At 45.0% G+C, this 22,527-nt stretch overlaps 1 protein-coding gene and 1 long non-coding RNA gene across 2 annotated transcripts in view; both read left to right on the top strand.

Moving 5' to 3' along the window:
* Positions 1 to 22,527, top strand: part of RORA (RAR related orphan receptor A) — a 722,772-nt gene that overhangs the window by 124,583 nt on the left and 575,662 nt on the right. The window lies entirely within an intron of this gene.
* LOC147580256 (uncharacterized) lies at positions 1,335 to 21,002 on the top strand. Its single transcript, XR_015252685.1, has 2 exons — positions 1,335 to 6,651; positions 7,146 to 21,002. It is a non-coding gene; the product is annotated as an uncharacterized LOC147580256 (long non-coding RNA).

The raw sequence follows: 22,527 nt of genomic DNA, 5'->3' as shown, positions 1-22,527 counted from the left end.
GGACTTAGGAGCAAGGGAGATCAGAGACTTTTTGAATAGAGACACCTATTCTATAGATAACTCTCTGCCACGCAGAGAGCAGGCACTCAGTCTTCGTCCAGCTTTAACCCTGGGTGAGCATTGAAAACTAAGGGGCATTCAGATTGCAAGTGTAGACTGAATCTGAAATAGGAGAATGGGGTCTTGCACTGGGACTTAGAAAAGTGTCTGGTGGTCCCTCCTTAGGAAATCATCTGGCCCGTTCACTGGAGGAATCTCACTTTGTAGAGAACTGTCCTGGAGGGGAAAGAGCAGTCAAGCAAGTAAAGGTAGAGAGGCCTGTTTCCCATGAGCATAAGGAAAGGTGGTTGCATCTTTCCGAGTAGAAGGTGGCACTGGAGAAGAACAGGTGAGGGGACTGTGATGGTCAGACACTTGGGTGCAGAGATGTGGGAGGGGAACCAGGAAGGGGTGGGTGCATAGCCGGTGAATGCGGAGCGGTCTGCCAGCAAGAAAACAAAACTGTGCTTTTGACAGTAGGGGCCACATAAAAGGGAAATTGGATATCAAAGGATGTTTTCAGAAGAGCTTTGGATGTCAGGGGAATGGAGTAGAGGGAATACTGAGCAGAAACTGAAAGCTTGGGAGGCCAGAGGTCCTCAGCTGTGGCCCTGACAGTTAGGGCAGCCAAGGCCAGAACTCACAGTGGGAAGCAGAGCTTTTATTTTGTTATTTTAGAGGAAGGATGTTTACAGGGCGCTGAAGGAAGAGGAGAGATTAGATTTCACCGTCTGTGTGACATGTTGAATGAAGTCTGTCACTGGCAGCCCTGGAGCATGTCAAGTTGGTGGGGGTGAAGACGGGGCTCCTCCTATGGAAGCCCCAGGCGTGGAGTTCTGCACCCTGCTTGACAACTGTTGACAAGGTCAAGTGCATGGCTTCTCTCAAGCAAACACTTTCTTCAGTGAGGTCAGGACCTGGACCAGGGGATAGGACCTTGTGATGTGGCCTGGGAGGAGTGTATGTGCAGCTTGTGCCCGAACCACGGTCCAGGGGGACAATCCGGGGCTTGTCAGGGAGCATTCTCAGCCCAAGCTTCTACCCAGACACGTGCCTGGGAGATGGTGTGGGAGTTGGCCTGCTACCACTTTGCCCAGTGGGCCAGGTTAGCTTTGGGAATGCATAAAGCCACAGGCACACATGGTCTTTATGTCTCGCTGCCGTTTCGAATCCGTTACCTAAGATCTTGAAGGTGTTAGCTCCAACATTCATAGCAAACCTGTCCGCCATCCCCTGTCTGGCCCAGGCCCCAGGAACTTGAGTGGCCCTGTGGCCAGCCTCCCGCTGTTGCAGCAAGAATGTTCTTTCTGAAATGCAGATCTGGTTCTGTCACTCTCCTCTTTGAAATGCTTTCTTTTGGAGTTAAAATTAAAAACCACTCGACGGGTCTACCAAAGCCTTGCAGGGCTTCATTTGGTTGTTTTAAAGGAAGACTATATGCTGGACACTCATGAGAAAGCAGAGATGAGATTTCCACAGTCGTTCCCGCTTCACCTTTCTATTGCTAAATTTTAGCCACGCCCATCTATCCATTTCTCGAATGCATCAAGCTCTATCCCACCTCAGGGCCTTTGCACATGCTCTTCCCACTGCCGGGAAAACTGTCATCGCATTCCCTCTCCTTTCCCCCTCTTCTCCCCGTCTGGCTTATTTCTACTCATTCCTCCAGTCGCAGGGTAAATACAATCCTTTCCTCAGTGTCTCATGGTCTCTCATTACCCTTACTTATTACCCTTTGATTCCCTTTGTGGCAATTTGCAATTGGCTGTTCCTTCGTGTGATTATTCAGTGTCTGTCTTGCCCGTTAACCATAAACGTCCTAAGAGCAGGAGTGTAGCTGTGTTAGTCATCTAGATGTATCTACTGCACTTTTAAGTGTTGATTGAATAAAAGAATGATTGAGGGAATATATTACAGCAAGTTTCTGTGTTCCTGTTTGTGCTTCATGTAGACGACTTTAAGCATTTATTCGTTATCTACCTAATTTGTTCATTCTACCAACATTTAATGAGTGGTGAGTATGTGCAAGCCGAGAAAAAGGCACAGTTCCTGTGCGAGGGGAACAGTGGAAACAGTGGTCTCATAAGCTGGCGTTGTGCACCGGAGAGGGCTGGGTGGAATGCCGGTAGGCTCCTAGAAAAGGCCTGCATGCACAGTCTTTGTCCTGGCATTCCGGGTGGGTTATTGAGGATAATGTTCTGAAATGAAAGCTGTTCAGAGTCACTGGATCGGGAAGTGATCAACCATTCCGAAATCTCAATGGAAAGATATTAGCCTAAACTGTAAGGGGTGTGAGATAAGCTGTGGTCTAGTTAATGGCAACATGAGGGCACGTGCTGGTGGCAGATCATATGGTGGCTGATAAGGAATATTGAAAACCAGAGCCTGGGAGAGCCGGAATGTGTCATCGACCCCTCACCCTTTGGGAGAATGGAGACTCTCCCCTCAGATGAATGGCTGCACTCTCCAGATGCTGGTAGCCCTGAAGTGGAGGAGGGCAGACCATTCTGCCTCTTTCAGAAGAGGCTAGTCCTTGTATGTAGCCTTTCAAAGTACTGCTACAAATTAGCAGACATATGAAAACTGACTGCTCTTAAGGTGTGGTGGGAGAAGAAAGAGGGTGGCTTCTGGCTCTTTTGCATTCTGCCTGTGATTGAAGATGATAGAAGACTTTATTGGATTTAGTAAATTAAACATGATTGTTCCTTTTTAAATTATGTATGACAAGAGGTAATACTACCTAATCCAAGTTTACCATTTCTAAAATTCACTAACTCTAGAGAAATGACCTTTAGTTCGTTACCCTGACGGTGTCCTCCAAATAGGTTCCCTTCACCTAAGGCTACGAGAGTTTGAACTTTATTTCCTGACTTGATGAGTATTTCATGATAAACCAGTTCTGGCCCATTAACTTCATTTCTCAAAACGCAGGTTTTAAAAGCATGTTTCCTAAAGGAGTTGCCTCTCAAAATGGAATGAATCCAACTTGGGGGAAATAAAAATGGTCAGAGGGAACATGGCACACAATCTTGAAGACAGTGGTTTGTGTGTGTGTGTGTGTGTGTGTGTGTGTGTGTGTGTGTGTGTTCGTGTTCAAGTAGTAACATTATATAAGTAACAAGCAACATGTGTCTGATTAACAGCCCAGTGTCCAATAACTATTAAGAATTCCTGTTAAGTATGAGCCTGCCCTCCTGTTCTCCTTGTATGTTTTCTAATTGATCTAGAAAATTAAACTAGCGAGGTAATGTTCCAAGAAAGCCATCCCCTCCCTGCTGGCGATTTAGTGGAGGGAGGATATGATGGAGTGTCCTTTTAGAGATAAGTGTGGCCCACATTGACAGGGGTCTACGTGCAGATAGTCCCCCACTCATGATGGTTCAACTTCGCGTTTTCAGCTATGATGGTGCGAACACAATAGACATTCAGTAGAAACTCTGCTCTGAGTTCTGTTTAGTTTCCACAGTTGATTGTAAAATAGGCTTTGAGTTAGATGATTTGACCCAACTGTGGGCCAATGTAAATATTCTGAGCACCTTTAGGGCAGGCTAGTGTAAGTGATCATGTTCAGTAGGTTACGTGTACTAAATGAATTTTTGACTTGTGTTATTTTCAGCTTATGGTGAGTTCATTGGGATGTAGCCCATAGTAAGATGAGAAAGGTCTGAATGGATAGATTGATACAGAATGAATTTGCCCAAACCCTGCCCTGGGAAGTTAGGAACTGGAAATACATCATGGGATTTCCTGTCCTGGGGTGTGGCCTCATCCAAGGAATGTCTGCAATTCCTATTTCCATTTGAGTAAACAGGCAGATATGAAGGGTCACTGGGGTAGACCATAATTAGGTGTGTTGTTGAGATTTTCAGACCTTTTGAAAATTGACAATATGTGGAAGATAAAATATTCCCCACAGAGGATTCAGCTAATCGTTCTTCTAGGTAAAGAAGGGATCCATTTTTTGGTCTGTCTGATGAGGCCTTTTCATTTTCCCCTGCAAACTAACCTAATTTGCAAATGAAAAACTTCACTTAAGCATGCGTTGCCTGCAAGGGAATTACAGTCCTGCACCTTTGGAAGTGTTCAGCAGAACACACGATTGCATTTTAAACAAAAGACTTATGATCTTAATTCACAGTTAAAATAACAGTTGCTCCTAAGTGGTACTTATTATTTGGAAAAGCATAGACATTCCAATAACGGTAATCAGGAGGAGTTAGGTTCACTTAAAAGCCAAACACATGAGGAGTAATTGTGAAAACTTGCTTAGTATTTGCTGTTTTGGGGGGAGATTTGATCCTCAGATCCCACCATATCCCCTTGTTGATACATTTCACGGCTGGTCTTTTTTAGATCCGTGGAGACTGGCAACCCTTTACAGCTTTCAAGCATAGCGGCAACACTTCTCGTCCGAGCCCACAGTGTTTCAGTGGGGGCTTAGTGGAAGCAAATAGGGTTTAGATGAGGCAGAAGACTTGGGTTCAAGTCTTAGTTCCTACAGTTACGGACTTTGTGACTGCCTAGAGGGTCGTTTGCCTTGAAGATCCTCCTCTCAGCTGCGAAGTAAGAATTAAAATGCTGAGGCTTTTTATGTGGACTGCGGCAATCACTTCATCCAAAGCCACAACGGTACCAGGCAAGGGCACCAACCTTGACACTTGTTCAAGTCCTTGTGGTTGAGGGCAAGTCAAGTGATGGATAGCCCAGATAGATTTATTCAGAGTTAAAAAAAAAATCCAAGTGAGTTACACAAGGAGACCTTCTACTTCTCTTGGGTCTTTTCTACTTTAGAACTGTATTTGATGTATTTATTCCAAAGATGTTTATGGTGCTTGTCTTCATGCACTGCCTGTGTGCTAGGCACTGAGGATAAAATGTAAAGGAGGAGACACGGGCCTTGCTGAAGGAGTTGACTGTCAGGGCAGAGGGGGAAGACCAGGAGTGGGATATCTCAGTGGAGCAAGCTGGGCTGGGCGGCCGCCGCGAGGGCATGGGAGCTGGTGGTCAGCAGTGAGGTCCGAGAAAGGTGGGACAAGTGGGCCTTAGGATTTAGTGGAAAGGGTTTGGATTTTATTCCTGTTCTGTGGCTGTTCCTTTTATTTACTTTGCATGCAGAAAGTCTCTCCAAGTCCAGACATTAAGCTGCAGCTCCAGTGTATCCGAACAGCGCACAGGAGGGGGCAGACGCCCGTCTCATTTGCTCCTCGTGACTCCCCACTTATCAGTCTTGCCCATCTTTCTGGACCCTGCCCCGGCCTTCCTTCACCACAAGATCCTCCCGGCTTCCCGTTTATAACATTTCCCTTCCTGTTGGCCTTTTTATAGTACTTTCCACATTCTGCCTTGTTTAAAATTCTTGGTGTTGGTCCCCCTGGTAAAGTGGGAGCCTTGGGATGCCAGGGCCTTATGTTGTTCACGTTTTCTTTTGCATCCATTGCCATGCACAGGTGCCTTCTGCATGGGAGATGCCCAATAAATATTTATCGAGTTGAAACCACTCAAATCTGGATAGGAAGCTAGCAGGGAATAGTTGCCCAAAGCACTGCACGGGAGAGAAGCTGATCTGAGAGCACAATGGGGAACGTACCATACGCACCCACAAAATGGTTTCATTCTTGTATTTGTTCGGACTTGCCGAGGAACTTAATGGGTCCATGATAGATGGTTTCATTTACTAGATGGATTGGATCGAGAGGATTGTGAACCTGGAAACCTTTAGAATTAAATTCCAGTTCCAAGGAGGGCATGTTACTCATTTTTAAAATTCTAAACGTAATGCATAATTACAAAAATTCAAACCATTAAGAAAGTACATGAAGTTAAAAAAAAAAAAAAAAGAAAATTAAAATCAACCTCTCTCCTATCCCTGGTACTAACCTCCCTCAGAGGTAATTGTTGCGCATAATTCCTTGTTTATTCTCCAAGAATGTCTCACCTGATAGTACATCTCCCTTCGTCCATGTCAGTACCTACAGATGTGTTTCTTTTTATTACTGATTGCGTAATCTTCCCTAATGTGGCGTGTTATTGACATGTTCCTCCTTTGAGATCTGTTGATACTGTTTCCAGTTTCTTACTCTTTGCAGTGAACTCTTGGCACATCTTGCTACTATCCAAATGGTGTGGTCAGCTCAGTCAGAGTATGAGCACCTTACCCGTTCTCAACACGTCTTGACTACCTACTGTGTGTCGGGCACTTGGCTTCCATAGTTTGCCAGACCACACAAAAACCAATTAGGTATTGCCTGTGCTGTCAGGGAGCTCATAGCCTGGTTGGGACAGTTGGCTCTACCTACCTAACAATCCACTGTAATGAAAGCTAGACTCCAGAGCTGTATGAGGCGTCAGGTGTCGTGGTTACCAAGTGACAATGATCAGGTGGGCTGGTGGGTGTCAGAAAGGGCTCTGTTAATGAGGGCTGGGCTTGAAGGTGGGGGGGAGGGGAGGGTGTCGAGAAGGGCCTTCTGGAACAGAGCAAAGCACTGAGAATGGAGTGGCCAGCATGTAGGATGTTGAGAGAGGGCAAAGAGGAAAAGATGGGGCAGCAGCTGTAGGCCAGGACCAAACTGCAAAGGCCTTTGTGCCACGTGAAGGGACTTGAAAGAAACCTGAGTAAGAATGAGTTGGGCGTGTTTCCTGAGCCCTTTCTCACTCCACTGCATTTAATGCAAATATGCAAGACCTGCTGCATATTCAAAGCCACAGTATAATGAGCTGTTTTCGAGAAGAGTTCCCTGCTCTGTCACGGCAGCCTTGCTAATAAGCCAGTCTGAGTGTAGAGTTGCTCTTCCAGTAAGCTGTGCTTTCCAGTGGACAGCCCCTGAGTCCTGGTGACCTTGCAGTGGGCAACATCTTTCTTGCTCTCTCCCCCACTCCCGCCCTCCTCTCCCTCTGTGTGGAGACCGTGCAGAAGGGCCGAGCATCTTTTGTGGATTCTGCACATAAATGGATAGGATTGGTCCCCAAGGATGTCAGCTTGGCAACCTTTAGAGTGTGAAATCCATTTAAAAAGGGATCAGGAAAAGAAATTCAGAAAGAATGGGAGAAGACTGTTTAGATGGGGTGGTTTATACAGTTAGTGGGTTTAATTTTTATTTCCTGGAAAGGGTTTGAGAGAAAGACATGTGAGGTAAATTCTCCTGTGAAGTGCTTATAGAATTGCTACTCCATCAGCAAGGAAACCGCAGACCAGGGCATAAGTACTGTGAATTTAAAGCAACCTTGGATTAAATTCCTCAGGTAAGCCTGCTAGTCATGTCTCCCCAGTGCCTATTTATCCAGATGTCCTTTTGGGATGGGACAGGACTGGTTTTTAATGACTCTGAACTGCCTTCCCTAGGCACTGGAGGCTGCGTTTTGCTGACTGTGGAAGCTCTTTGTGTGAGCTCACAGGCTGCTGTGTGTAAGGAAGATTCGGCTCTCCCCTTGTCCCTGCGTGCCTGCCCATGTCAGTTTCTCCATCTCTGAAATGGGGATTATAACCTCGCAGGAGGCCTTTGTGGCAACAGATAATTTTGTTAAGAAAAATAAAGATTTATGGTTTTAAAATATGCACGTCTAAAATAGCTACTGGTGCTATTTGGCTGTCTTTGCCTGAATTTCTCTATGCCTGTAAGTGAGATTCAGCATTTTCTTGTGGACTGTGAATTGTTGCTACTAAATGAGCTTGTCAGTCTCTGCTAAAGAACAAAATGTCCTTGGATTTACCCCACACTGCATTGCTTTATGCACTTACACCGGAGTGCTAAATACGGAATGTGCCCAATTCTGATTTTTCCCCAGAAGGCTGCAGCTCCAGAAGGGACACTGGTATACACAGCCACTCCCCAGAGCCACGTAGAAGCCTCGGGAGCCTTTGGACTTGGCTCTGCCGCAGACTTGCCCCCACGCGGGGCCTGGGCGGGATGCTGCCCACTAGACTTCCTTTCTCATCTGCAGAATCTCAGCTCTGGCACTCGTCCGGAAGAGCCGATCTTTGCTGCTTTAACTTCTCGTAGTTGGCATTGAATTTTTGGGCTTTTTCTTTGTGGTTTGTGACTCCTAATTCCAAACCTTCTGGTTATTGTAAAATAAGCAACAGGAACAATCCAGATGCCTTTGGGGTATATCTCCTTACTCTGAGGACCAGGTCTTTGATGTGAAAGGTGGAAGTTTGCCTGACTTAAGGAGAATACTTTGTGTCCCAGGGTACTGCTGGGTGTTCATGGCCTCTCAGGGCTGCCTCCAGCGGATAAGGAGGGTACAGAAAATAACGGACCCTGGGTCCCCAGGCCCCTGACACTCTGTTGAAACAAGCATCCTTATTTGTTACCTGATTTGCCTGCAAGCTTTTGCATAAGATACAAGAAAAGGGTTCTGCTGCTTAAAAAAAAAAGAGTGTTTAAAACCTCTAGTTCACGCACTCTGGGATTTTGTATCCTTGCACAGCCTTGGTGCGGTCTTATCTTTTTCTCCATGAAATTGGAAAATGCATTTGTCACCCGGGCCCAGCCCTCAGACTGAGTTGATATTTACACAGTTGCCAGGATTCCTCAGACAGGTAGCCATCGACCTTGCTTCGTTGTTTGCAGTCTTTTTGTTAGTGGTTTTGTATATGGCTTCCTTTAAAATCATTAGTACATTTTATTAAAAACTCTTTCCAGAAAATAAGCCTTTAAAAGGTGTTCTCATTTAAAAAGTATTTATAATAGTATCTTTTGATAAACAAATTTCTCTAATAATAGATGCTTCCTGGAAAGTGCCCCGTGTGATTATCTCTGCACATCCTAGTTTTCCCTGCCCTTCAGACATGTGCAGTTATTCTCCTACCGGGATTCTGATGGATCCCGGGACAAGCCAGTTCAGTCCCCCTCTGCAGCCTACTGGAAAAAAATCTTCTGGCAATGAGGATCTGACCATTGACTCCTCTGATCATAGCTTGATGCCCAAAGAACAAGCTGTCCATCCATGCCCTGAATTCTCTGCTTCATTCAGTAACCTTTCTTGAATGCCTGTAATGGTTCAGGTGTTGTGCTGGGCCCTGAATTCCAGAATTCCATGGGATATGGAATATCCCATATGATTCCAACATTTCTGCCTGAATCCTGTGCATGGAGAAATAGGGGCTTACCATTCCATAACCGGCTCACATGGCACCTCCTGTGAATTCTTCACGTAAGCAAAGGAGCACCTTTTTCTGGTTTTGGACGTTCTGTGCACATCTATCTATCCATTCTCCGTCATCAGGATTATGGTAGCTGGTTGTCTATCATTGGACGCTGCCCTTGGAGGGTATCAACTGGGTCATACTGGTCATTGTATCCCCAGCATTTGGTCCATCCCCAGATGATGTCCATCTACTGGAGCTAGGAGAAACCAGGAATGCAGGTCACATTCTTGGAAAAGGAGCCTTCACTACAGTCAGACCAGCTCACACCAGCATTGTATCCCCAGCCCCAGATATCTCCTAGCTGTCCAAAAAATATTTCCTTTTACTTCCTGGTCTTTTCTGTTTGGGCTGGAAATAACTTACCCTCCTCTTTATGACATTATTTCTTTCTACTTTTAAAAATAGTTGTTTGTGGCTCAGTCGATGAAGCATCCAACTCTTGATTTCGGCTCAGATCATGATCTCACAGGACGTGAGATTGAGCCCCACGTCAGCCTCTGGCCTGACAGTGCGGAACCTGCTTGGCATTCTCTATTTCCCTGTCTGTCTGCCCCTCCCCTGCTTGCTCCTGGACTCTGTCTCTCTCTTTCAAAATAAACATGAAAAAAAATTTAAATAGTTGTCCGTATTTAAATGGTAGCCTCCTCTTTCCCACTGGAGTCTGAGATTCCAGAGGCTAGTCACTTGTCTCACTCACCTTCGTCTTCCTTCGAGAGTCATAGCCTATACTGTGCTTGATGTGTTTTATGGGCTTGGGCACATCTTGGTTCAGAGAGCTGGTATGACTGCATTGGAGGCTCTTTTCCCGAGAATGTGAGCTGCATTCCCGGGTTGTCCTATCTCTAGTAGACGGACATCATCTGCGGATGGGGCAGAGAAAAGGCTGGGCCCTGTACTGGTGACTGTTAAAAATAGATCAGCCGCCAACCACTGAAATATCTGCTACATGGGTTCTGCTGCTTTCTATCTTGTAGGCATATTTGATTAGAGTGGGTAAAAGGAAAATACCGCTCCGAGGTCATTTAATGGTCTAGCTCTTCCTTCCTGTAACTGTAGGGTGAATTTCTGCCCCATAAGTCTATAGGTCTTTGTGGGGGCAATAATTCTCAATATTTTGAGATCGCCTTGGGATTTGCAGAAACCTCAGTGTTTTTGTTTTCCCCTAAGGCAATAGCAATGCGTGTCTCTTGATCATTTATCCTTAGGAGGAAAGGATAGGTCTTTTCAATGAATATTACACCATGACCTGCAAAGTTCATCAGCATGTGAACTTTGGGCATCTCCTGTGCCCAAGTCCTACATGTGAGAGGCATAGTCCCCGGCCAAGCTGAATGGTGGTGAGGATATCGGGCCACCTGCTTCACAGGACTTGGCACTGGAGCCAGGGAAGTTCGTTGTTCTCCTCCTGAAATAATTTCTGTCGTCTGTGGCCCTGGGAGTGTGATAGACATGGTTTCCCTTTGATTTAGTGCCTCCCTGCTCAAACCCCATTTCATGGAGCTCTGCATCTCTGTCGACTGTGAGTGAAGGATAACAGGACATAAACTACTTGTAGACGTGATGGAGCCAAAGAAAGATCGTTGCTTTCTGAGTTGGTTAGCTTCAGAGATGGCTGTCAAGTTTTCAGTCCTGATGTGAACAGTTTTGCTACGACCACTACCTCCCGGAGGTTGATGTGAAAGTACTTCCCTCTAGAAAAGCCCCAAGTCCAGATGAGCGCTCTGCCTTACTGTTGACCCACCTGTCGTCACCACTGTGTCATGGAATTTCGTATGTGTGATGCACTCTCCCAGATGGGATGTCGACATCCCCACGATTGAGGTAAGCTCTGAGCATAAGAATAAAAAAAATATCAACCGCTCAGCTTGGTGGTAGAGGGAGGAATGTATTGTTTGCTTGTGTCTCCAGGCTTCGGGGATAATGTGCAGATAATCTGCCATGTGGCTTTGTGCCTACATCATTTGGTTGACTCATGTCCTTGGCAGACCCATATGTGATGCACAAGTAGTGCCATACCTTAAGTTGTGTTTGGGGAAGCTCTCAGTCCACGTTGGTCTCTAATGGCACGTCTTGTATTCATACTGAAAGAACCCAGTCACAGGAAGGGAAGCTTTACTATCTAGTGGGAATTTAAGAAACCTATCACACCTAGAAGAACATTGCCTTTTCATGTTCACTTATCCCTTGGTGAGATGATCAAGTAAATACTATGACCTTAGTCACGTGAGAGAGCTGTCAGTCATTAGTCTAACCAGGGAGTCAAAGAAAGTAACAAGAGTAGTACGTCTTTAGGAAGGCTCTAACAGAATTAAGCAGCAGTGTTCACAGCAAGTGAAAGGGGTGGATCTGGGAGCTGGGGGGTAAACGTCCCAGTAGGTCTGCACACACTTCATTCACCTGCACAGTGCATTAACCTCCTCTGGAGTTTATCTGGAGGGAGGAGCTCTGGAGAAGCCCCTGAAGCTCTAGTTTGAATTCCCTTAGCACACTGATTCCAAACCTCAGATGGTATCTGTTGACTGGAGGGGAAGGAGGTTACTAATGTGGTTAGTACTCACCATTCTGTACGCGGTGCCAGCACCTCCCAGGGCGGTTTGTGACATTCGAAATTCCACCTAAAATGTGTCCTTTTTCACTTGGCAATATGTAAGCTCCTCTGATGGTAGAGATTTAAGTAACTGGAGAATGCTGTTTAAGTGAAATCTCATGGAAGACACACCCAGAGATCATTTTCATTCATATTTTTTTTCATTTCTTTTGGCAGCAATAATGCAGTATTTCTGTGTTTCATTATTATGTAGTGTTATGGGGCATATTCTTTGTGGGTTTAGATTCCAGAGTAGCGTATCTGATCTATACTTCATAAAGCAGTGTTAGCCAAGTAATTTTGCTGAAACGCAGCCGCTTTGGCAGAAAGGGAAGAGCCTCTTATAAAAAGAACATATTACGAAGCTGGACTGGAGTTCATTGGGACCAAGAGATGTTGGCTACCAAAGGTCTAGAGACTAAAAGTTTGCTTGATTTGATTTAAATTTCAATTTCATTTAACTTTTTTTTCTCTTTTTGGACAGTCTGTCAACCTTTAACTTAAAGTGAGTTTCATGTTTGCTTATCACCAACACATTTGATAACTTCGTCCCTGAAGGACGGTCACACTGAGCTAAACACTATAGGTGACTGTATATCGTAACCATGGAAACTATTGTCGATGACTTATTAAGCATTCTTTGTCCTGATCCCAAACAATACATCGTGTATTGTCCAAGTTCCCTGGAGGGTTGCCTTTTCCCTTATCATATAGACTGAATTTAGTCTTATTTCTATCTTGGTTTTTTTTCTATTGTTCGATGATGGTATTGGCTTCTTAAAACGTAAAAGCCAGTTTGGGGACCACCATTAAGTGGTTAGAAGTCTTTTTAAAATGTGAATCAAAGAAAATGTTACCATGTGCCGTTATATTACAAGTCAAGAAAACTGAACCTGACTTTGAGTTTTTTTTTTTTTTTTTCTAATGAGTATGGATCCATAGAAACAGTGGTTACGTTTCTAATAATGGCTGGGTACTGGTCCTCAGCAGTCCAAGATACCATTAGACATTGAGCGAGGGTATGTTGACTCTGCTTTTCCTGATGTTTTTTTCATGTGAAGTTGCTTGTGGGTCAGTAGAGAACATCAAGGGAATGTTTTCAAAAGTTTGTGTTTTTTTTTTTAAGTTTATTTATTTAGAGAGATGATGCGTGCATGAGTGCATGGGCAAGAGGAGGGGAGGGGCAGAGAAAGAGAGGGAGAGAATACCAGGCAGGCTCCATGCTGTCAGACCAGAGTCCAACATGGGGCTGGAAGATCTGAGCTGAAAACAAGAGTCAGTGGCTTAACCAACTGAGCTGCCCAGGCACCCTTCCAGTACTCAGTTTTAAGGCTATCTGACTGAAGAAGCTGGGTGGGGCTAAATTTCTCAGTCCTCCCGAACCTCCCAGAGGGCTTTGTGGTATCCTTTGTTGGAACACAATAGGGAGGCCTGCCCCTGGGCAGAGGGAGTCTTTGTGCTTGGAGAGCCGGAGAGCCCTGGGCCTCCTTCATTCAACAAGCCCTTGAATCAGGCTCAGGCAGTGGTAGTTGTGGTGGTGCTAACGGCAGCCCATTTTGATGGCAATTTGGCAGGGAGTCAAACTTTGGCCCTAAAGCAGAGGTGGTGCAATTAGACAGCTGAGATGCATTCTCTAAACACACACTTTTAATTGATTTCAGCTTGTTCAGTTCACAAAGATAGAGCTCTGACACATAGCAGCCTTCTTAGAGAGGCTTATTTTTACTTTCCCTTTATTCAGCAGCGTAATTCAACAGCAACAGAAGCAACAATAATACAGAGCTCTAAAGAGCGCGTATTTGGCATGGCTGGGATACAAAAAGTATTATTAAGAACTAATGAGTGAGATAGTTAGATGTTAACCGGAAAAGCATTAATGAGCAGAGGAGAATTCTGGCATAAACATCTGCTTCTGAAGCAGATGTTTTGTTACCTTGTAAATCTGCTGAAGAAAAGCCTGCGTAAATGGAACAGTGGACCGTTTTAGGTAATAGGAGTGACAGAATGATATCATGAGGTTTTCAGATCCTGTTGGTGGCTCTTCTGAAACTCAAAAATGACTCTTGAGGCAGTGAATTTGGGGGGGTGGGACAGAGTGGGGGTGACAAAGGATATGAGAGAAGAATTACAGTAGGAGATCACAATGAGCAGGAGGCCAGCGATTGCTGTCTCACAGGGAGAGATTTGGGTTTCTCATTACTTAAATAGCTTGACTCCTGTCCCATCTTGTCTAGGGCTCCATAGTCATCCCCATATAGATGGATTGTGGCTGTTGTCATCTTCTTGGGCTAGAGATTTAAGATCTGTTCTGCCCCCAACAAAAATTACCTAACCTTTGGCTGACTTAGTGGTAGCTTAATTTATGTAGATGACTAAATGGCTAGTAATGAGTTAATGGTCACACTTTGCAGGATTACACAATGAGTATGCTTTAGCAGCTTTCCATCCTTCATCCAAGAGTCGCTAGTTGGCAAGATTTTCAGGGATTCCCAATGGAGGGTTAGGTGTTTTTTCAGAGACTTCAAATGACCTACTCTTGGCAACTGCCCCATTCACATCTACACGAGGACAGCTTGATATGGGTTATTTTCACTCAGTATCCTAGAACAAACTTGGAGCTGGAAGGAAGCTTTAGAATCGTCTAGGTAGTCCAAAACCCTTAGAGATCCACCTGAAAAACAGAAGTTCCTAAAAATGATTCCACTAGCATCACGTGGCAGTTGGTGAAAGGGTTGGTTCCCAGAACCCAGGCTCATGTCTGGAGCTCTTTCCGCTGTGCCTCATTCTACACAGCTCCTTTGTCCTTCTCTCCCCTACTAAAGGTCAAGAATGGGGAGTTTCCTCTAGGGGGAAGAGTGCCTTCAGAGAAGACCATGGGCTTGCCCCATTTGGTGCTTTGAAAGTTAGAAGCAGGGGCTAGAACTGAAGTGAAAACCAGCCCCCAGACCGTATAGTTACGGATTGTCCTTCTGTAGCTTTCTTTATTTGTATCTGTCCTCAGAATGGTCACAGGCGTAGATATGGGGATTTTTATTAATTTTTTTTGTAACCATTAAGTTTTGGAAAGCTGAGTGTGGTTGCTTCTGCATTGGCATAGTTGGAGCCCGCTGCTTGTCTGCTAGTGAGCTGCAGAGGAACCCAGCAAACCATCCCACCACCAGGGACCCGTAGCCTGCAGTGATGGTTTTGTTGATGCTGGATGAGTCTACTGTCTGCCACAAAAAACACTACCTCTGAAATTTTTCAGGAGACTTTGAGTAGGGGGATCTTAGCCATTTGTGGCTGCTCTGGAAGTCTTCCATGGTGCACCATGTTTATAAGAGATAGGGGTCTCAGCTCTGCATATGTGATGATTCCTTTTTCCGTGTGTGTGTGTGTGTGTGTGTGTGTGTGTGTGTGTGTGTGTTCATGTAAGAAAAAGCATGAACAAAGCCATAGCTTCATGAAACGGGATGATATCCCAAGTTAGCAAGGCCTGTATTTTTCTATGGAATTCTTTCTCCTACAGAATTAAGGAGGGCCCTGGTGAAGAGTAGCCGCTAATCTCTGACTTCTTCCCAGATCACAGGCATTTACTCCTAATCATGAGGGGCTTTGTATCCTCCCCAGGAGGAGCCACAAAAGCCCATGTTAACAGAATATTCTAAATTAATTCCTTCTGTTATGCTTGAGGTGCCGATTGATTTCTCTTGAAACAAACTTTGCATCTGTCATGTAGCTCATGGCGAGTCAAAGGCAGATTTTGTGTTACTTGAGGGGAAATCTGTTTGACACCCCCAACGGTCCTGGGGACACAGGACGCCAGTAGAGCTTGTATTGGGCTGACATTGTGAAGGTGCTCATGAGGCTGCCATTTTGAATGGTGTCCATTGTGTTTGTGATTCATCATCTCCCTGAGAGCATTTCTTTCATGGGCATGATGATGACACAGGGAGACAGGAGATGTGAGCAGTGTTGCTGAGCCTTTGAGTTGCTCTCTTAAGTGACTCCTTCCATCATTATTCACTGCTGAGGGAAGAGGCTTCTGAAAGAATGCTTTGAAAAAAGAAAGAAATGTTTCTCTTGCTGTTGATCGTGGGTGTATTTCCTTCCTGGTGGCTTTGCTCTTCTTCAGTTTACTAGCCCCCTTGGTCTCAGCACCCAGCCATTACCTCCCTTGATTCTCATACCGACCTCTGAGGTATGTATTACTAACGAGTACTCGGAAGGTTGTGGAGATTCTGGAAATTACCCAAGGTAACACTGCTAGTCAATGATACGTTACACTTGAACTAAACTCCAACCCCTTCCCAAGCCTGTACTCTTAACACACTGTACGGGTGTGTCCCTCAACCCCTGTCACATGAAGCTTGACCTGTACTACACTAGGTGGACATTGTAGAACAAATTGTCCTGGCCCTTGGAAGTGTGGATTTGTTCATGCTTTTCTCGCGTGAACGACACACATGTGTACACAGACTCATGAACACACACGCATACACACGTAGATTGCTTTGCTTAGTTTCCTTGTACTGATCTTTCAAGTCTTGGCTCAGACATGACCTCCTGCAGCCGAGCTTCTTCTATGAACCCTCCTCTTCACCCCTGCTGCTCTCTTGTGGCACTCTGCACAGCTCTGTTACAGCACTTACTATGTCCTGTTGTGTGTAGGACCTGTCCCTCTGGCCAGCATGTACGTGCCTGAAGGTCAGGGGCCTTGTCTCAGGGCCTAACCCTGAGAACTTGTGGCCCTGCAGAACTTGCTACGCCAGACCTTGCCAACTCTCTAAATGTGAACGGAATGAAGTCGATAGCGGGATATTTGAAACCTATATGGCACTGATGATACAGGTAACCTGAACTTGAGGGGGGCCCATAGCCTGTGTACTCGAGCAGGTCTAGAAACGGCCTGCTAACAGAAGACGTCTGTGCCTTCCTGCTTTCCAAGCACTGTGAAAATCTCCACAAGCAAAAGGTTTGAGGAACTATAACATTTATGGCTCCCTGGCCATAAATTCACTGAAGAACACATAAAGAATGCCATTCCCACAGGGTTATGGCAAAGATTCAGTATTGCAAACATCTGCATATGAGCAGTAAAGCTAACCTCTGGTGCGCACTGCTCGACTGTTATCGACATATATTAACATTAGTGACAATCAGATGTGATTATCTGAGATGGCATTTTATCTGCCAACTGCAGACTTATGGCTTCTAAAAACCCAATTCGCTCCCTTTCTCATATGTTGTTTTTATATGACTCAAATCACATGCAGAAAATCGTGATGAGTGTGGCTCTGCTTTTGTGTTTTGGTGAATACGGGTGTGTATAAATTTTCAGTACTTAAATTGATTTTTAGCATCCTGGTTAGACTAGGCTCTCAAAAGTTTGTTAAACAGCTAAGTAAATTGCAAAGCATTATGACTTTATATTTGAAGACACTACTGAGAGCCAGGAAAAGGGGATAGATGCTGGTACTGGCTGATAGGGTTTTTGATGTAACAGCTTTCTAATTAATTTACAAGGTTGGAGTGTATGTGTTACATGACGCATCTCGAGGTTTAAATCGCTGTCATTATCTCCTTCTTATTTAGACCAGGGTTTAGCAGAATTTTTCTGTTCAGAGCTAGATAGTAAATATTTTTGCCTTTGTGGGTCCTGGGTTCTCTGTAATAACCACTCCTCTCTGCCACTGTAAGGTGAAGGTAGAGAATACAGCAACAAATGAGTGGAGTTGTGTTCCACTAAAATTGTATTGACAGAAATAGGCAATGGGCTATACTTTGCTAACCTCTGGTTCAAGCAAATAATACATTTTTCTAGAAGGTATTGGGAGATTTAGGAAAAAAAAAATTTAGACCTTTTGCAAATGGACCTTTCCTCTGGCTCCCGTTCTATTTGGCCAGTGTCTAAAGTGGCCAAATTAGATTTTAAGTTAAAACATAAAACTTTAAATCAAAATATGCTCTTTATGATAGCACAGTGATTCTTAATACATATTTGATTTTAGTTCATCGAATGCATTTAATGCATCTCCAGTAACAGTGACTTGTTACAGCAAAAGTTTTAAGAGGGTGGCATTACTCTGTATTCTTTTCTCTAAATTCCCTTCTAAAACCGTATGAGCATGAACCATTGCATTGAGATAAGTAGAATTTCAGATGGGCAGAAATATATAGGTGTCAGAAAGCAAGAGCTTAGAATCAGAATTCCTTTCTGAAACCTAATGTCAGCATCACTGACACAGGGCTTTCTCCATTTCACACCAGGCCGTAGAACCTTTGAGAATGGACGTATGCTGGAACTTGCAAATATCTTACGGGTGATGGTCAGATTTCCGAATGGCAGGAGGGTTTCTGGTTTCACAGTTTGGAAAGGATTACAGAGCTAGGCGCAAGGGAGATAAGTGAGAGTATACCTTATCATACTTGTTTTTCTCTTTGTTTGAGGTTATTTTTTGTGCCTCTCCAAACGGTATGTGAGATGACCCAATTTGCATTGCACTATTCTGGGTGACTGAGGCAGTTGGCGAAACCGTGACCCAGGATAACAGCCCAAGCAAGTGGAGCCTATATAAATTATTCTTACTCCTTATTTGTTTATTTCAACGCAGTGTTTCTACCTTGTAGTTTCAAGTGGTTTTCAAGACGTCCTCACCAGTGTAGCAACTGCTGACAGCTTAACGTTAAGCCTGTAGCCCTCCCCACCCAGGTCTTGGCTGCTTAGCTTTGCAAATTAGCGAGCAGAAGTTGGGGGCAAGAGAAAAACTGTGTAATTGTAGGAGAGGCCTGTGACCCATCTAGCGGGGAGTACTTTGTGGAATTCTTCATAAGATCAGAGCCAGACAGTTGTGACTTCTCACGTGACCAGTTTGGGGATACAGCAGTGGGATGTTTGCAGGGGAAGATGCATGGTCCTCAGACATGCGGCTTCGGCATCACCAGCTTTTTAGAAATGCAAAGTCTCGGGCCCTGTGGCCAGGCTACTAATCAGAATCTTGGCAGGTGGGTCCAGGAATCTGATCTAAGCAGGTCTCATGCTGATGGTCCTGCCTGCGAACGTTCAAGAAGCACTGCTTGATTCGCCAGCCAGTTAGCTCCATCTAGTACCTTTTTATGGTTCTGGAAATTGAGGGCACGTGACTTGCCCAACGTGAAGCCTGGGGGTGGGGACCTGGTGGTCTGATTCCCAGGCCAGGGTCCAAGACAGTGCCAGTTTAGGTAGATGACAAAGAGGCCAAGGGCCTTAAACAGAGTGGTGACTTGGGACCAATGTCTGCACACTGTGCCATTCATGTTGTGGTGGAGAGACCTGGTCAGAGGAGAGGTGGAAGAGTTGGTGACTGCCAGCTCTCCTCCTAACCCGGGGCAGCCTTTCTCCATTGAAGAGCCTGGTGACCCTGCTGTTGAACTTCCTCTTTTAAATAAACAGCTCCCTAGAGCATCCTCCGCTGAGCTTAGCAACAAGGGAGGAGGGAGTGAGGAGGGGCGGGAGGAGAAAGGCTCCCCCGTTATCATCATGTCAGTGCAATCACTGGGAATTACGGTTGAGGATTAAGAGTCACTTGGGGATAATTCAGCCAGGCTGGAGAGGGAAATACGCACCCGCGCGTGCGTGTGCGCGCACACACACACACACACACACACACACCCCGTAAACATATTGCTAAAACTCCTGGCAGGAAACAAACAGCGCAGGAAAACAAGTATGGGCAGAACTGAAAGGGCCTGAATTTTGAATAGGTGGTATAGGCTCCAGAATGATCTGTTTCCTAAACACTTTGGGGGAAGTTGTATACACAGTGACTATAGCAGAGCAGCTGCTTCCCCAACTCTGTGCATTGCTCTGTTTCAGAACCAGCATCCCTTCTCCTCCAGGCATCTGTTCCTGAGAACACTTGAAGGTTCTGCCAAGAGGACTCAAACTGGCAATAGAATACTTGAAATGTAGAAAATGATACACACACACACACACACACACACACACACACACACACACACACACTTCTAAAAAGACGCAGCAAGTCCCGAAGGAAAGTGTCGCCTATCTCCCGGAATCAGGTGCCTCTGCAGAAGGTCAAATACGTTATCCATCTCTTGTGGTTGTCCTTGGACTGAAACAGGAGACCTCAGCCAGTTAATGTTTTGCTTTTCCCAGAGACAGTGTGGAATTGGATCCACACTCTTTGGGTGTGTGCTGCCTGTACCAAGAATGTCTTTTCTCACCATGTGACGTGAATGTCCAGCCTGACGGGATTCTCCCTAAGCATGGTAAATGGAGTCTAGAAGAATCCTGTGCTTTTCCGATCAACTCTGAAAGAGCTAAATAGACCAGAGCAATCTAAAGTAGCGAGGGGAAATAATTTGTTCGCCTTCACTGAGAGTCTTGGCAGAAAATTCCACTGAGGGGCACGGCCGAGACCTCATGGGGCCAGTTTCAAGTGAGAGCTCCCTTCACCCTTCGTGTGTCTCTCACTTGAGGTTGGCTGCGAGGCAATTAATTATCTCCATGGTAGAGGCTTCCTGCTACTTCTTTCTAAGCAAGTCCCAGGCCTTAAACAGGGGTTAAACCAGGAAGGAAATGGCCCCAGGCTTTCCAAGTGTAGGTGCTCTTAATACCACTCTGAGCCAAACAGAAGCAACTGTTAAAAACTGAGAACAAACTGAGGGTCGATGGGGGGTGGGAGGGAGGGAAGGGTGGGTGAGGGGTATTGAGGAGGGCACCTGTTGGGATGAGCACTGGGTGTAGTATGGAAACCGATTTGACAATTTCATATTTAAAAAGTTACCTTTATGTTTATAGTCTTTTTCCAGTCTTCTTCATGCTTTATGACTTGAGAGAGAGATCTTGTTGTTGTTTTGCGTAATGAGACTGACTTTATTTTACTTCCCGAGGAGGAGGAGTTCCAGAAGTGAGAAGGTGGGGGGAGGTGCAGGCCGAGGAGGCTTTCTCTCCCTTTCCAAATCCTCCCCGTTAGCATTAGAGCACTACAGAATCCTTTTCCAGATGGACAAATGCTGCAACAGATGTGTCAGCAGTCGTGTATTCTGGGATTATTTGGGTTTGTTTAAATTGAGCTTACCCTGCACCAAAGGATTTTGTGGAAATATGTCGTGTTTTTGGACAAGGAGAGGTTTCCAGCCTCAGATGTGAAGGGGCTGAGAGATTACCCCATTCCAGAATGCCCATGGGTATGCGTGGCTCTGTCTTGGGGAATTGCTGCTTCAAGGCCAAATAAGCTGAAAGAACACATCTCTTCTTTTCTCTGATACCTACTGGAACTAGACGTTTCATAATCTGGATCTTTCCTCTTTGATTTTCTGCCTGGGATCTTAATAAGACCGGCACTATCCGTGAAGCTGAGGTGACCTGTTCAGATGCCCTAGGAGTTGGAGAGGGAAGCCATGTTGGGCTTCAGGGAAGGGACACACGTCCTGTCTGCCCATTGTGGAGGTACAGAGAAGGGACCCTCCGGGGAACAGTCAGGCACCGCCCTCAGCCGCCAGACACAGCTTCCACAGCAATTCCACACTTTTTTGAGAAGGATGCTTTTGTGGTCTCAGATGCTGGCTTCATGTGGAAAGCTGACAAGGAAGGTTTTGTTGTGCATGGGGCGCTGCAGATCTGGAACACCATGGAAGTCAGGAGCTCTTGGATCCAAACCTGGTTCTGGGATTCTCTGTGTCCTCTTTAAAGGACTCATTCAGCCTTTCTCTGCCTCCCTTTCCCCATCAGTGAGGTTGGATTAGAATTAGATGCTTCTTAAGTATCTGCTAATGACAACACTCCAATTTTTTGAGTCTGTACTAAACTAACCAAGTACAGTGTGTGTATTCTACCTTCTCCTAGGATTTGAGAATGTCTTAGCCAAAAGAAACCTAAAGAAATAATTGATGGACAGGGCATCTGGGTGGTTCAGTTGGTTAAGCATTGGACTCTTGATTTTGGGTCAGGTCATGATCTCAGGGTCTTGAGATCGGGCCCCCCATCAGGCTGAGCATGGAGCCTGCTTAAGATGCTTGCTCTCTCTCTCTCTCTCTCTCTCAAAAATATATATTTTTTAAAATTGATGGAGATTTCCCTATAAAGGTAAAGATTTACACAGAAATCCTATTGTTAACTCTTTCCTGCAAAAGCAACCCAATGGACATTTGCCCTTCAATCTTGATGAGGAACTGGAAAGATCTTAATTACTACTAAGAAGCACAGTACATTACAGAATTGTTTCACATATGATCCTCAAAGCAAACCTGTGAAGTGCTGTGCGTTATATCCACGTTTTGGAAATGATGAGTAAATGGTAAAACTAAAACCTAAATAGGGTTCTTCTGTCTTCCAGTTTTCTAGAATTCTAGTTAATATTCCTAGTGCTAATTCTAACTAATTGATGATAAATCCTGGTTACTCTGCTAATTGAGTAAGTTTTTAGCACCTGCTATGGAGCCCCCCTCCACCCCCTGCTCAGTTTTCTTTGGAAAGTAAAATATAACCAAGGCAAGATACATATGCTGAGAAATGATTAATAAGACCAGTTTATATTCAGCATCTCCAAATATATATATATATATATTTTAGTCCCAAACTTGTAAATAATTTTATAAATGAGTCACTCTCTTGCCTTTTTATAAGCTGTATCTAGTTCATTTTCCTCTTCCAAATATAAACCCCTAAAGGTTCAGCGTACTCTTATTTTTCAGGCAATAAGGAACAGACAAAGTTAGCCCTTTCAGGTATTTTCATGTAGTCAGGGAAGCTCGCCAAGGGAGTGAGGAT

This window comes from Puma concolor, chromosome B3 (assembly GCF_028749965.1).
Source record: "Puma concolor isolate L17-30 chromosome B3, mPumCon1.1.hap2, whole genome shotgun sequence".
Taxonomy (NCBI): Eukaryota; Metazoa; Chordata; class Mammalia; order Carnivora; family Felidae; genus Puma; species Puma concolor.
The sequence above is the reverse complement of the archived record's forward strand: the minus strand, read 5'-3'. Positions and strand labels throughout refer to the sequence as shown.